General features: G+C 43.5%; 1 long non-coding RNA gene across 1 annotated transcript in view; it reads right to left on the reverse strand.

Annotated features, from left to right (window-relative positions):
• The window catches only part of LOC125963926 (uncharacterized), a 99,943-nt gene that overhangs the window by 33,803 nt on the left and 49,308 nt on the right, over positions 1 to 16,832 (reverse strand). Inside the window, exon 2 of the long non-coding RNA XR_007476377.1 lies at positions 15,134 to 15,215. This is a non-coding gene — a long non-coding RNA (uncharacterized LOC125963926). The remainder of the gene's footprint in view (positions 1 to 15,133; positions 15,216 to 16,832) is intronic.

Here is a 16,832-nt window from a genome sequence, read left to right on the forward strand (position 1 = left end):
TCCATACGCTTTACTAACACTCTCCCGACTTGGAGAGTCAGTGCCCTTAAACTCCTGTTTGGCCCAGTTTGAAATTTCTGTGGAAGATAAACAGGAATAGGGTGAACCAATGAGAGACTAGCTGGAGGTGTCTGGACGGGAAAATTTAACTCTCATTTCCCACAAGGAAGAGGAATTAACCAAAGGCTCAGAGTGACAAGCCGGAAACAGATTAGGGCCTGAAGCAATCCTGCGGGGTTGCGGCCAGCTCACAAGAAAGCGAGTTGAAGAAAGGAGCTCAGGGGCACTGTAATTCACAAACCTGCAGAGTTAAAAATGACAGCTATCGTCCAAAAATATACTTAAGTTAGGCTGCCAAGAGGACTTGAAAGTGGGGCAGAATTGCAGGAAACCGATTTCAGGAGGTAGACTGGAATTGCATTTAAAGCATAGGAAAAGAGGCAGAACGTCCACAATGATGTACTTGGCCAAAAAGGGCGTATGCGTTTTTTCCTGAATATATTCAGGAAAACACGCATACGCCCTTTTTGGCCAACCAAGCAAGCTTGCAAAGGTAACCTGCACTCCAATGAAGTCTCACTTCCCCCCGGTCAAAAGGGCCATCTGAAAAAAGTGTAAAATCCAGAAAGGCAGGACAGGCCATGGAGAACTGGGAGCCTTGTTATGCTGATTGGCGGGATGTAAATTGCCAACAGCCACTCGGGAGAAGTGTATGGTGTTTCCTGAAACATCTAAAAAACAAAGCAACAGAGCCTAGGGCACTTCCACTTATGGTCCTATAGCTTAGGGAAATTAAAATCAAAAAGACACAGCCACCCCAAAGTTTGGGACGGCTCTGCTTACAAGAACTACGTTTACGGTACAAGTTCAATATCGCAGAAAGTGAAAAATGGATAAAGAAGTTGTGGTACTTACGTACAATGCAATATCACTCAGCAATGAAATCTATGTCATCAGGCACATAGCAGCATAATGAGTGGATTCAGGTATGATGATTCTAACTGAAATAAGTCACACAGAGAAAGAAACATCATAAGATATCACTAATACACGGAATGTAAACTTGGCTACACAGGAACTGAATTACAAAACAGAACAGGGTCTCAAATGTTGAAAACCAACTTATGCTTGCTTAAGGGGAAAGGTGAGTTGGGGTGCTGCATAAAACCAGAGATTGAAATTAGCACAGATAAATTTCCTTATGCCAAATATGTAATAGAAAAGAGCTACTCCTTGCTCAATGAAATGGACTCAACACCCCATATTAAAACGCCTAAGAATGTAACTGACTAGTAAGTATCTTAAAATCTATGGATTGCTATGTCTCCGAAAGAGAATCAAGCCTGTGTACAGGGGCATAAACGCAGCAGTGATAGGATTGGAGAGGTTCGGTGAGCAAATGAAGACCCTTTGAAGTCATATTGCTTGGTACCCATTCCACGGGTCTCAACTCTCCAGGTTCAAGGGATTCTTCCTTCAGCTAAAACATGCATGTGGAACCCAGAGTATGATCAACCGTGTGATCAGGATACGTGTTCAAATATGTCCCAGTTCTCGTCCCCTGGTACCCGGGTGAAACATTCCAGACTCTTTACTAACACTCTCCCGACTTGGAGAGTCAGTGCCTTTAACCTCCTGTTTGTCCCAGTTTGCAATTTCTGCGGAAGATGAACAGGAATAGGGAGAACCAATGAGAGACTAGCTGCAGGTGTCTGGACGGGCAAATTTAACTCTCATTTCCCACCAGGAAGAGGAATTAACCAAAGGCTCAGCGTGCCGTGCCGGAAACAGATTAGGGCCTGAAGCAATCCTGCAGTGTTGCGGCCAGCTCCTAAAAATCGAGTTGAAGAAAGGAGCACAGGGGCACTGTAATTCACAAACCTGCAGAGTTATAAATGACAGCTATCGTCCAAAAATATACTGAAGTAAGGCTGCCAAGAGGACTTGAAAGAGGGGCAGAATTGCAGGAAACCGATTTCAGGAAGTACACTGGAATTGCATTTAAAGCATAGGAAAAGAGGCAGAACATCAACAATGATGCACTTGGCCAAAAAGGGCGTATGCTTTTTTTCCTGAATATATTCAGGAAAAAACGAATACGCACTTTTTGCCCAACCAAGCAAGCTTGCAAAGGAAATCTGCACTTCAATGAAGTCTCACTTCCCCCCGGTCAAAAGGGCCCTCAGAAAAAGTGTAAAAGCCAGAAAGGCAGGACAGGCCATGGAGAACTGGGAGCCTTGTTATGCTGATGGGCGGGATGTAAATTGCCAACAGCCACTCGGGAGAAGTGTATGGTGTTTCCTGAAACATCTAAAAGACAGAGCAACAGAGCCTAGGGCACTTCCACTTATGGTCCTATAGCTTAGGGAAATTAAAATCAAAACCACGCAGCCACCCCAAAGCTTGGGCCGGCTCTGTTTACAAGAACCTCGTTTACGGTACAAGTTCAATATCGCAGAAAGTGAAAAATGGATAAAGAAATTGTGGTACTTACGTACAATGCAACATCACTCAGCAATGAAATCTATGTCATCAGGCCCGTAGCAGCATAATGAGTGGATTCAGGTATGATGATTCTAACTGAAATAAGTCACACAGAAAAAGAAACATCATAAGATATCACTAATACATGGAATGTAAACTTGGCTACACAGGAACTGAATTACAAAAAAGAACAGGGTCTCAAATTTAGAAAACCAACTTATGCTTGCTTAAGGGGAAATGTGAGTTGGGGTGCTGCATAAAACCAGAGATTGGAATGAGCACAGATAAAGTTCCTTAAGCCAAATATGTAATAGACAAGAGGTACTCCTTGCTCAACGAAATGGACTCAACACCCCATATTAAACGCCTAAGAATGTACCTGACTAGTAAGTATCTTAAAACCTATGGAGTGCTATGTCTCCGAAAGAGAATCAAGCATGTGTACAGGGGCATAAACGCAGCAGTGATAGGATTAGAGAGGTTCGGTGAGCAAATGAAGACCCTTTGAAGTCATATTGCATGGTACCCATTCCACAGGTCTCAACTCTCCAGGTTTAAGGGATTCTTCCTTCACCTAAAACATGCATATGGAACCCAGAGTATGATCAACCGTGTGATCGGGAGACGTCTTCAAATATGTCTCAGTTCTCATCCCCTGGTACTCGGGTGCAACATTCCAGACGCTTTACTAACACTTTCCCGACTTGGAGAGTCAGTGCCTTTAACCTCCTGTTTGGCCCAGTTTGCAATTTCTGCGGAAGATGAACAGGAATAGGGAGAACCAATGAGAGACTAGCTGGAGGTGTCTGGACGGGCAAATTTAACTCTCATTTCCCACCAGGAAGAGGAATTAACCAAAGGCTCAGCGTGCCGTGCCGGAACCAGATTAGGCCCTGAAGCAATCCTGCGGTGTTGCGGCCAGCTCACAAGAAAGCGAGTTGAAGAAAGGAGATCAGGGGCACTGTAATTCACAAACCTGCAGAGTTATAAATGACAGCTATCGTCCAAAAATATACTGAAGTAAGGCTGCCAAGAGGACTTGAAAGCGGGGCAGAATTGCAGGAAACCGATTTCAGGAGGTAGACTGGAATTGCATTTAAAGCATAGGAAAAGAGGCAGAACGTCCACAATGATGCACTTGGCCAAAAAGGGCGTATGCGTGTTTTCCTGAATATATTCAGGAAAAAACGCATACGCCCTTTTGGCCAACCAAGCAAGCTTGCAAAGGAAATCTGCACTCCAATGAAGTCTCACTTACCCCCGGTCAAAAGGGCCATCTGAAAAAAAGGTAAAATCCAGAAAGGCAGGACAGGCCATGGAGAACTGGGAGCCTTGTTATGCTGATGGGTGGGATGTAAATTGCCAACAGCCACTGGGGAGAAGTGTATGGTGTTTCCTGAAACATCTAAAAAACAAAGCAACAGAGCCTAGGGCACTTCCACTTATGGTCCTATAGCTTAGGGAAATTAAAATCAAAAAGACACAGCCACCCCAAAGTTTGGGATGGCTCTGTTTACAAGAACCTCGTTTACGGTACAAGTTCAATATCGCAGAAACTGAAAAATGGATAAAGAAGTTGTGGTACTTACGTACAATGCAATATCAATCAGCAATTAAATCTATGTCATCAGGCCTGTAGCAGCATAATGAGTGGATTCAGGTATGTTGATTCTAACTGAAATAAGTCACACAGAAAAAGAAACATCATAAGATATCACTAATACACGGAATGTAAACTTGGCTACAAAGGAACTGAATTACAAAACACAACAGGGTCTCAAATTTAGAAAACCAACTTATGCTTGCTTAAGGGGAAAGGTGAGTTGGGGTGCTGCATAAAACCAGAGATTGAAATGAGCACAGATAAGGTTCCTTAAGCCAAATATGTAATAGACAAGAGCTACACCTTGCTCAACGAAATGGACTCAACACCCCTTATTCAATGCCTAAGAATGTACCTGACTAGTAAGTATCTTATAACCTATGGATTGCTATGTCTCCGAAAAAGAATCAGGCGTGTGTACAGGGGCATAAACGCAGCAGTGATAGGATTGGAGAGGTTCGGTGAGCAAATGAAGACCCTTTGAAGTCATATTGCATGGTACCCATTCCACGGGTCTCAACTGTCCAGGTTTACGGGATTCTTCCCTCAGCTAAAACATGCATGTGGAACCCAGAGTATGATCAACCGTGTGATCGGGAGACGTGTTCAAATATGTCTCAGTTCTCGTCCCCTGGTACTCGGGTGCAACATTCCAGACGCTTTACTAACACTCTCCCGACTTGGAGAGTCAGTGCCTTTAACCTCCTGTTTGGCCCAGTTTGCAATTTCTGCGGAAGATGAACAGGAATAGGGAGAACCAATGAGAGACTAGCTGGAGGTGTCTGGACGGGCAAATTTAACTCTCATTTCCACCAGGAAGAGGAATTAACCAAAGGCTCAGCGTGCCATGCTGGAACGAGATTAGGGCCTGAAGCAATCCTGCGGTGTTGCGGCCAGCTCAGAAGAAAGTGAGTTGAAGAAAGGAGATCAGGGGCACTGTAATTCACAAACCTGCAGAGTTATAAATGACAGCTATCGTCCAAAAATATACTGAAGTAAGGCTGCCAAGAGGACCTGAAGGCAGGGCAGAATTGCAGGAAACCGATTTCAGGAGGTAGACTGGAATTGCATTTAAAGCATAGGAAAAGAGGCAGAACGTCCACAATGATGCACTTGGCCAAAAAGGGCGTATGCGTTTTTTCCTGAATATATTCAGGAAAAAATGCATACGCCCTTTATGGCCAACCAAGCAAGCTTCCAAATGAAATCTGCACTACAATGAAGTCTCACTTCCCCCCAGTCAAAGGGGCCATCTGTAAAAAGTGTAAAATCCAGAAAGGCAGGACAGGTCATGGAGAACTGGGAGCCTTGTTATGCTGATGGGCGGGATGTAAATTGCCAACAGCCACTCGGGAGAAGGTATGGTGTTTCCTGAAACATCTAAAAAACAAAGCAACAGAGCCTAGGGCACTTCCACTTATGGTCCTATAGCTTAGGGAAATTAAAATCAAAAAGACACAGCCACCCCAAAGTTTGCCACGGCTCTGTTTACAAGAACCTCGTTTACGGTACAAGTTCAATATCGCAGAAAGTGAAAAATGGATAAAGAATTTGTGGTACTTACGTACAATGCAACATCACTCAGCAATTAAATCTATGTCATCAGGCCCGTAGCAGCAAAATGAGTGGATTCAGGTATAATGATTCTAACTGAAATAAGTCACACAGAAAAAGAAACATCATAAGATATCACTAATACATGGAATGTAAACTTGGCTACACAGGAACTGAATTACAAAAAAGAACAGGGTCTCAAATTTAGAAAACCAACCTATGCTTGCTTAAGGGGAAATGTGAGTTGGGGTGCTGCATAAAACCAGAGATTGAAATGAGCACAGATAAAGTTCCTTAAGCCAAATATGTAATAGACAAGAGGTACTCCTTGCTCAACGAAATCGACTCAACACCCCATATTAAATGCCTAAGAATGTACCTGACTAGTAAGTATCTTAAAACCTATGGAGTGCTATGTCTCCGAAAGAGAATCAAGCATGTGTACAGGGGCATAAACGCAGCAGTGATAGGATTAGAGAGTTTCGGTGAGCAAATGAAGACCCTTTGAAGTCATATTGCATGGTACCCATTCCACAGGTCTCAACTCTCCAGGTTTAAGGGATTCTTCCTTCAGCTAAAACATGCATATGGAACCCAGAGTATGATCAACCGTGTGATCGGGAGACGTCTTCAAATATGTCTCAGTTCTCATCCCCTGGTACTCGGGTGCAACATTCCAGATGCTTTACTAACACTCTCCCGACTTGGAGAGTCAGTGCCTTTAACCTCCTGTTTGGCCCAGTTTGCAATTTCTGCGGAAGATGAACAGGAATAGGGAGAACCAATGAGAGACTAGCTGGAGGTGTCTGGACGGGCAAATTTCACTCTCATTTCCCACCAGGAAGAGGAATTAACCAAAGGCTCAGCGTGCCGTGCCGGAACCAGATTAGGGCCTGAAGCAATCCCGCGGTGTTGCAGCCAGCTCACAAGAAAGCGAATTGAAGAAAGGAGATCAGGGGCACTGTAATTCACAAACCTGCAGAGTTATAAATGACAGCTATCGTCCAAAAATATACTGAAGTAAGGCTGCCAAGAGGACTTGAAAGTGGGGCAGAATTGCAGGAAACCGATTTCAGGAGGTAGACTGGAATTGCATTTAAAGCATAGGAAAAGAGGCAGAACGTCGACAATGATGCACTTGGCCAAAAAGGGCGTATGCGTTTTTTCCTGAATATATTCAGGAAAAAACGCATACGCCCTTTTTGGCCAACTAAGCAAGCTTGCAAAGGAAATCTGCACTCCAATGAAGTCTCACTTCCCCCCGGTCAAAAGGGCCATCTAAAAAAATTGTAAAATCCAGAAAGGCAAGACAGGCCTTGGAGAACTTGGAGCATTCTTATGCTGATGGGTGGGATGTAAATTGCCACAGCCACTCAAGAGAAGTGCATGCTGTTTCCTGAAACATCTAAAAAACAAAGCAACAGAGCCTAGGGCACTTCCACTTATGGTCCTATAGCATAGGGACATTAAAATCAAAAAGACACAGCCACCCCAAAGTTTGGGACGGCTCTGTTTACAAGAACCTCGTTTACAGTACAAGTTCAATATCGCAGAAAGTGAAAAATGGATAAAGAATTTGTGGTACTTACGTACAATGCAATATCACTCAGCAATGAAATCTATGTCATCAGACCCGTAGCAGCATAATGAGTGGATTCAGGTATGATGATTCTAACTGAAATAAGTCACACAGAAAAAGAAACATCATAAGGTATCACTAATACACGGAATGTAAACTTGGCTACACAGGAACTGAATTACAAAACCGAACAGGGTCTCAAATTTAGAAAACCAACTTATGCTTGCTTAAGGGGAAAGGTTAGTTGGGGTGCTGCATAAAACCAGAGATTGAAATGAGCACAGATAAAGTTCCTTAAGCCACATATGTAATAGACAAGAGCGACTCCTTGACAACGAAATGGACTCAACACCCCATATTAAACGCCTAAGAATGTACCTGAGTTGTAAGTATCTTAAAACCTATGGATTGCTATGTCTCCGAAAGAGAATCAAGCGTGTGTACAGGGGCATAAACGCAGCAGTGATAGGATTAGAGAGTTTCGGTGAGCAAATGAAGACCCTTTGAAGTCATATTGCATGTTACCCATTCCACAGGTCTCAACTCTCCAGGTTTAAGGGATTCTTCCTTCAGCTAAAACATGCATGTGGAACCCAGAGTATGATCAACCATGTGATCAGGAGACGTCTTCAAATATGTCTCAGTTCTCATCCCCTGGTACTCGGGTGCAACATTCCAGACCCTTTACTAACACTCTCCCGACTTGGAGAGTCAGTGCCTTTAACCTACTGTTTCTCCCAGTTTGCAATTTCTGCGGAAGATGAACAGGAATAGGGAGAACCAATGAGAGACTAGCTGGAGGTGTCTGGACGGGCAAATTTCACTCTCATTTCCCACCAGGAAGAGGAATTAACCAATGGCTCAGCGTGCCGTGCCGGAACCAGATTAGGGCCTGAAGCAATCCTGCGGTGTTGCGGCCAGCTCACAAGAAAGTGAGTTGAAGAAAGGAGCTCAGGGGCACTGTAATTCACAAACCTGCAGAGTTATAAATGAAATCTGTCGTCCAAAATTATACTGAAATAAGGCTGCCAAGAGGAATTGAAAGTGGTGCAGAATTGCAGGAAACCGATTTCAGGAGGTAGACTGGATTTGCATTTAAAGCATAGGAAAAGAGGCAGAACGTCGACAATGATGCACTTGGCCAAAAAGGGCGTATGCGTTTTTTCCTGAATATATTCAGAAAAAAACGCATACGCGCTTTTTGGCCAACCAAGCAAGATTGCAAAGGAAATCTGCACTCCAATGAAGTCTCACTTCCCCCCAGTCAAAAGGGCAATCTGAAAAAAGTGTAAAATCCAGAAAGGCAGGACAGGCCATGGAGAACTGGGAGCATTCTTATGCTGATGGGTGGGATGTAAATTGCCAACAGCCACTCGGGAGAAGTGTATGGTGTTTCCTGAAACACCTAAAAAACAAAGCAACCGAGCCTAGGTCACTTCCACTTATGGTCCTATAGCTTAGGGAAATTAAAATCAAAAAGACATAGCCACATCAAAGTTTGGGACGGCTCTGTTTACAAGAACCTCGTTTACGGTACAAGTTCAATATCACAGAAAGTGAAAAATGGATAAAGAAGTTGTGGTACTTATGTACAATGCAATATCACTCAGCAATGAAATCTATGTCATCAGGCCCATGGCAGCAAAATGAGTGGATTCAGGTATAATGATTCTAACTGAAATAAGTCACACAGAAAAAGAAACATCATAAGATATCACTAATACATGGAATGTAAACTTGGCTACACAGGAACTGAATTACAAAACAGAACAGGGTCTCAAATTTAGAAAACCAACTTATGCTTGCTTATGGGGAAATGTGAGTTGGGGTGCTGCATAAAACCAGAGATTGAAATGAGCACAGATAAAGTTCCTTAAGCCAAATATGTAATAGACAAGAGGTACTCCTTGCTCAACGAAATGGACTCAACACCCCATATTAAACGCCTAAGAACGTACCTGACTAGTAAGTATCTTAAAACCTATGGAGTGCTATGTCTCTGAAAGAGAATCAAGCATGTGTACAGGGGCATAAACGCAGCAGTGATAGGATTAGAGAGGTTCGGTGAGCAAATGAAGACCCTTTGAAGTCATATTGCATGGTACCCATTCCACAGGTCTCAACTCTCCAGGTTTAAGGGATTCTTCCTTCAGCTAAAACATGCATGTGGAACCCAGAGTATGATCAACCGTGTGATCGGGAGACGTCTTCAAATATGTCTCAGTTCTCATCCCCTGGTACTCGGGTGCAACATTCCAGATGCTTTACTAACACTCTCCCGACTTGGAGAGTCAGTGCCTTTAACCTCCTGTTTGGCCCAGTTTGCAATTTCTGCGGAAGATGAACAGGAATAGGGAGAACCAATGAGAGACTAGCTGGAGGTGTCTGGACGGGCAAATTTCACTCTCATTTCCCACCAGGAAGAGGAATTAACCAAAGGCTCAGCGTGCCGTGCCGGAACCAGATTAGGGCCTGAAGCAATCCCGCGGTGTTGCGGCCAGCTCACAAGAAAGCGAGTTGCAGAAAGGAGCTCAGGGGCACTGTAATTCACAAACCTGCAGAGTTATAAATGACAGCTATCGTCCAAAAATATACTGAAGTAAGGCTGCCAAGAGGACTTGAAAGTGGGGCAGAATTGCAGGAAACCGATTTCAGGAGGTAGACTGGATTTGCATTTAAAGCATAGGAAAAGAGGCAGAACGTCGACAATGATGCACTTGGCCAAAAAGGGCGTATGCGTTTTTTCCTGAATATATTCAGGAAAAAACGCATACGCCCTTTTTGGCCAACCAAGCAAGCTTGCAAAGGAAATCTGCACTCCAATGAAGTCTCACTTCCCCCCGGTCAAAAGGGCCATCTGAAAAAATTGTAAAATCCAGAAAGGCAAGACAGGCCTTGGAGAACTTGGAGCATTCTTATGCTGATGGGTGGGATGTAAATTGCCAACAGCCACTCAGGAGAAGTGTATGCTGTTTCCTGAAACATCTAAAAAACAAAGCAACAGAGCCTAGGGCACTTCCACTTATGGTCCTATAGCTTAGGGAAATTAAAATCAAAAAGACACAGCCACCCCAAAGTTTGGGACGGCTCTGTTTACAAGAACCTCGTTTATGGTACAAGTTCAATATCGCAGAAAGTGAAAAATGGATAAAGAATTTGTGGTACTTACGTACAATGCAATATCACTCAGCAATGAAATCTATGTCATCAGGCCCGTAGCAGCATAATGAGTGGATTCAGGTATGATGATTCTAACTGAAATAAGTCACACAGAAAAAGAAACATCATAAGGTATCACTAATACACGTAATGTACACTTGGCTACACAGGAACTGAATTACAAAACCGAACAGGGTCTCAAATTTAGAAAACCAACTTATGCTTGCTTAAGGGGAAAGGTTAGTTGGGGTGCTGCATAAAACCAGAGATTGAAATGAGCACAGATAAAGTTCCTTAAGCCAAATATGTAATAGACAAGAGCTACTCCTTGATCAACGAGATGGACTCAACACCCCATATTAAACGCCTAAGAATGTACCTGACTTGTAAGTATCTTAAAACCTATGGATTGCTATGTCTCCGAAAGAGAATCAAGCGTGTGTACAGGGGCATAAACGCAGCAGTGATAGGATTAGAGAGTTTCGGTGAGCAAATGAAGACCCTTTGAAGTCATATTGCATGTTACCCATTCCACAGGTCTCAACTCTCCAGGTTTAAGGGATTCTTCCTTCAGCTAAAACATGCATGTGGAACCCAGAGTATGATCAACCGTGTGATCAGGAGACGTCTTCAAATATGTCTCAGTTCTCATCCCCTGGTACTCGGGTGCAACATTCCAGACGCTTTACTAACACTCCCCCGACTTGGAGAGTCAGTGCCTTTAACCTCCTGTTTGTCCCAGTTTGCAATTTCTGCGGAAGATGAACAGGAATAGGGAGAACCAATGAGAGACTAGCTGGAGGTGTCTGGACGGGCAAATTTCACTCTCATTTCCCACCAGGAAGAGGAATTAACCAATGGCTCAGCATGCCGTGCCGGAACCAGATTAGGGCCTGAAGCAATCCTGCGGTGTTGCGGCCAGCTCACAAGAAAGTGAGTTGAAGAAAGGAGCTCAGGGGCACTGTAATTCACAAACCTGCAGAGTTATAAATGAAATCTGTCGTCCAAAATTATACTGAAATAAGGCTGCCAAGAGGAATTGAAAGTGGTGCAGAATTGCAGGAAACCGATTTCAGGAGGTAGACTGGAATTGCATTTAAAGCATAGGAAAAGAGGCAGAACGTCGACAATAATGCACTTGGCCAAAAAGGGCGTATGCGTTTTTTCCTGAATATATTCAGGAAAAAACGCATACGCCCTTTTTGGCCAACCAAGCAAGATTGCAAAGGAAATCTGCACTCCAATGAAGTCTCACTTCCCCCCAGTCAAAAGGGCAATCTGAAAAAAGTGTAAAATCCAGAAAGCCCGGACAGGCCATGGAGAACTGGGAGCATTCTTATGCTGATGGGTGGGATGTAAATTGCCAACAGCCACTGGGGAGAAGTGTATTGTGTTTCCTTAAACTCCTAAAAAACAAAGCAACAGAGCCTAGGGCACTTCCACTTATGGTCCTATAGCTTAGGGAAATTAAAATCAAAAAGACATAACCACATCAAAGTTTGGGACGGCTATGTTTACAAGAACGTCGTTTACGGTACAAGTTCAATATCACAGAAAGTGAAAAATGGATAAAGAAGTTGTGGTACTTATGTACAATGCAATATCACTCAGCAATGAAATCTATGTCATCAGGCCCGTAGCAGCAAAATGAGTGGATTCAGGTATAATGATTCTAACTGAAATAAGTCACACAGAAAAAGAAACATCATAAGATATCACTAATACACGGAATGTAAACTTGGCTACACAGGAACTGAATTACAAAACAGAGCAGGGTCTCAAATTTAGAAAACCAACTTATGCTTGCTTAAGGGGAAAGGTGAGTTGGGGTGCTGCATAAAACCAGAGATTGAAATGAGCACAGATAAAGTTCCTTAAGCCAAATATGGAATAGACAAGAGCTACTCCTTGCTCAATGAAATGGACTCAACACCCCATATTAAACACCTAAGAATGTACCTGACTAGTAAGTATCTTAAAAAGTATGAATTGCTATGTCTCCGAAAGAGAATCAAGCGTGTGTACAGGGGCATAAACGCAGCAGTGATAGGACTGGAGAGGTTCGGTGAGCAAATGAAGACCCTTTGAAGTCATATTGCATTGTACCCATTCCACGGGTCTCAACTCTCCAGGTTTAAGGGATTCTTCCTTCAGCTAAAACAGGCATGTGGAACCCAGAGTATGATCAACCGTGTGATCGGGAGTCGTGTTCAAATATGTCTCAGTTTTTGTCCCCTCTTGCTCGGGTGCAACATTCCAGACACTTTACTAACACTCTCCTGATTTCGAGAGTCAGTGACTTTAACCTCCTGTTTGGACCAGTTTGCAATTTCTGCGGAAGATGAACAGGAATAGGGAGAACCAATGAGAGACTAGCTGGAGGTGTCTGGACGGGGAAATTTCACTCTCATTTCCCAGCAGGAAGAGGAATTAACCAAAGGCTCAGCATGCCATGCAGGAACCAGATTAGGGCCTGAAGCAATCCTGCAGTGTTGCGGCCAGCTCACAAGAAAGCGAGTTGAAGAAAGGAGCTCAGGGGCACTGTAATTCACAAACCTCCAGAGTTATAAATGACAGCTATCGTCTAAAAATATACTGAAGTAAGGCTGCCAAGAGGACTTGAAAGGGGGGCAGAATTGCAGGAAACCGATTTCAGGAGGTAGACTGGAATTCCATTTAAAGCATAGGAAAAGAGGCAGAACGTCCACAATGATGCACTTGGCCAAAAAGGGCGTATGCGTTTTTTCCTGAATATATTCAGGAAAAAACGCATACGCACTTTTTGGCCAACCAAGCAAGCTTGCAAAGGAAAACTGCACTCCAATGAAGTCTCACTTCCCCCCTGTCAAAAGGGCCATGTGAAAAAAGTGTAAAATTCAGAAAGGCAGGACAGGCCATGGAGAACTGGGAGCCTTGTTATGCTGATGGGAGGGATGTAAATTGCCAACAGCCACTCAGGAGAAGTGTATGCTGTTTCCTGAAACATCCATAAAACAAAGCAACAGAGCCTAGGGCACTTCCACTTATGGACTTATAGCTTAGGGAAATTAAAATAAAAAAGACACAGCCACCCCAAATTTTGGGACGGCTCTGTTTACAAGAACCTCGTTTACGGTACAAGTTCAATATCACAGAAATTGAAAAATGGATAAAGAAGTTGTGGTACTTACGTACAATGCAATATCACTCAGCAATGAAATCTATGTCATCAGGCACATAGCAGCATAATGAGTGGATTCAGGTATGATGATTCTAACTGAAATAAGTCACACAGAAAAAGAAACATCATAAGGTATCACTAATACACGGAATGTACACTTGGCTCCACAGGAACTGAATTACAAAACCGAACAGGGTCTCAAATTTAGAAAACCAACTTATGCTTGCTTAAGGGGAAAGGTGAGTTGGGGTGCTGCATAAAACCAGAGATTTAAATGCGCACAGATAAAGTTCCTTAAGCCAAATATGTAATAGACAAGAGCTACTCCATGCTCAATGAAATGGACTCAAAACCCCATATTAAACGCCTAAGAATGTACCTGACTTGTAAGTATCTTAAAACCTATGGATTGCTATGTCTCCGAAAGACAATCAAGCGTGTGTACAGGGGCATAAACGCAGCAGTGCTAGGATTGGAGACGTTCGGTGAGCAAATGAAGACCCTTTGAAGGCATATTGCCTGGTACCCATTCCACGGGTCTCAACTCTCCAGCTTTAAGGGATTCTTCCTTCAGCTAAAACATGCATGTGGAACCCAGATTATGATCAACCGTGTGATCTGGAGACGTGTTCAAATATGTCTCAGTTCTCGTCCCCTGGTACTCGGGTGCAACATTCCAGACGCTTTACTAACACTCTCCCGACTTGGAGAGTCAGTGCCTTTAACCTCCTGTTTGGCCCAGTTTGCAATTTCTGCGGAAGATGAACAAGAATAGGGAGAACCAATGAGAGACTAGCTGGAGGTGTCTGGACGGGCAAATTTAACTCTCATTTCCCACTAGGAAGAGGAATTCACCAAAGGCTCAGCGTGCCGTGCCGACACCAGATTAGGGCCTGAAGCAATCCTGCGGTGTTGTGGCCACCTCACAAGAAAGCGAGATGAAGAAAGGAGCTCAGGGGCACTGTAATTCACAAACCTGCAGAGTTATAAATGACAGCTATCGTCCAAAAATATACTGAAGTAAGGCTGCCAAGAGGACTTGAAAGCGGGGCAGAATTGCAGGAAACCAATTTCACGAGGTAGACTGGAAATGCATTTAAAGCATAGGAAAAGAAGCAGAACGTCCACAATGATGCACTTGGCCAAAAATGGCGTATGCGTTTTTTCCTGAATATATTCAGGAAAAAACGCATACGCCCTTTTAGGCCAACCAAGCAAGCTTGCAAAGGAAATCTGCACTCCAATGAAGTCTCACTTCCCCCCGGTCAAAAGGGCCATCTGAAAAAAGTGTAAAATCCAGAAAGGCAGCACAGGCCATGGAGAACTGGGAGCCTTGTTATGCTGATGGGCGGGATGTAAATTGCCAACAGCCACTCGGGAGAAGTGTATGGTGTTTCCTGAAACATCTAAAAAACAAAGCAACAGAGCCTAGGGCACTTCCACTTATGGTCCTATAGCTTAGGGAAATTAAAATCAAAAAGCCACAGCCACCCCAAAGTTTGGGACGGCTCTGTTTACAAGAACCTCGTTTACGGTACAAGTTCAATATTGCAGAAACTGAAAAATGGATAAAGAAGTTGTGGTACTTACGTACAATGCAATATCACTCAGCAATGAAATCTATGTCACCAGGCCCGTAGCAGCACAATGAGTGGATTCAGGTATGATGATTCTAACTGAAATAAGTCACACAGAAAAAGAAACATCATAAGATATCACTAATACACGGAATGTAAACTTGACTCCACAGGAACTGAATTACAAAACAGAACAGTGTCTCAAATTTAGAAAACCAACTTATGCTTGCTTAAGGGGAAAGGTGAGTTGGGGTGCTGCATAAAACCAGAGATTGCAATGAGCACAGATAAAGTTCCTTAAGCCAAATATGTAATAGACAAGAGGTACTCCTTGCTCAACGAAATGGACTCAACACCCCATATTAAACGCCTAAGAATGTACCTGACTAGCAAGTATCATAAAACCTATGGAGTGCTATGTCTCCGAAAGAGAATCAAGCATGTGTACAGGGGCATAAACGCAGCAGTGATAGGATTGGAGAGGTTCGGTGAGCAAATGAAGACCCTTTGAAGTCATATTGCATGGTACCCATTCCACAGGTCTCAACTCTCCAGGTTTAAGGGATTCTTCCTTCAGCTAAAACATGCATGTGGAACCCAGAGTATGATCAACCGTGTGATCGGGAGACGTCTTCAAATATGTCTCAGTTCTCATCCCCTGGTACTCGGGTGCAACATTCCAGATGCTTTACTAACACTCTCCCGACTTGGAGAGTCAGTGCCTTTAACCTCCTGTTTGGCCCAGTTTGCAATTTCTGCGGAAGATGAACAGGAATAGGGAGAACCAATGAGAGACTAGCTGGAGGTGTCTGGACGGGCAAATTTCACTCTCATTTCCCACCAGGAAGAGGAATTAACCAAAGGCTCAGCGTGCCGTGCCGGAACCAGATTAGGACCTGAAGCAATCCCGCGATGTTGCGGCCAGCTCACAAGAAAGCGAGTTGAAGAAAGGAGCTCAGGGGCACTGTAATTCACAAACCTGCAGAGTTATAAATGACAGCTATCGTCCAAAAATATACTGAAGTAAGGTGCCAAGAGGACTTGAAAGTGGGGCAGAATTGCAGGAAACCGATTTCAGGAGGTAGACTGGAATTGCATTTAAAGCATAGGAAAAGAGGCAGAACGTCGACAATGATGCACTTGGCCAAAAAGGGCGTATGCGTTTTTTCCTGAATATATTCAGGAAAAAACGCATACGCACTTTTTGGCCAACCAAGCAAGCTTGCAAAGGAAATCTGCACTCCAATGAAGTCTCACTTCCCCCTGGTCAAAAGGGCCATCTGAAAAAATTGTAAAATCCAGAAAGGCAAGACAGGCCTTGGAGAACTTGGAGCATTCTTATGCTGATGGGTGGGATGTAAATTGCCAACAGCCACTCAGGAGAAGTGTATGCTGTTTCCTGAAACATCTAAAAAACAAAGCAACAGAGCCTAGGGCACTTCCACTTATGGTACTATAGCTTAGGGAAATTAAAATAAAAAAGACACAGCCACCCCAAATTTTGGGACGGCTCTGTTTACAAGAACCTCGTTTACGGTACAAGTTCAATATTGCAGAAACTGAAAAATGGATAAAGGAGTTGTGGTACTTACGTACAATGCAATATGACTCAGCAATGAAATCTATGTCACCAGGCCCGTAGCAGCATAATGAGTGGATTCAGGTATGATGATTCTAACTGAAATAAGTCACACAGAAAAAGAAACATCATAAGAT

Source organism: Orcinus orca, chromosome 3 (assembly GCF_937001465.1).
Source record: "Orcinus orca chromosome 3, mOrcOrc1.1, whole genome shotgun sequence".
NCBI lineage: Eukaryota > Metazoa > Chordata > Mammalia > Artiodactyla > Delphinidae > Orcinus > Orcinus orca.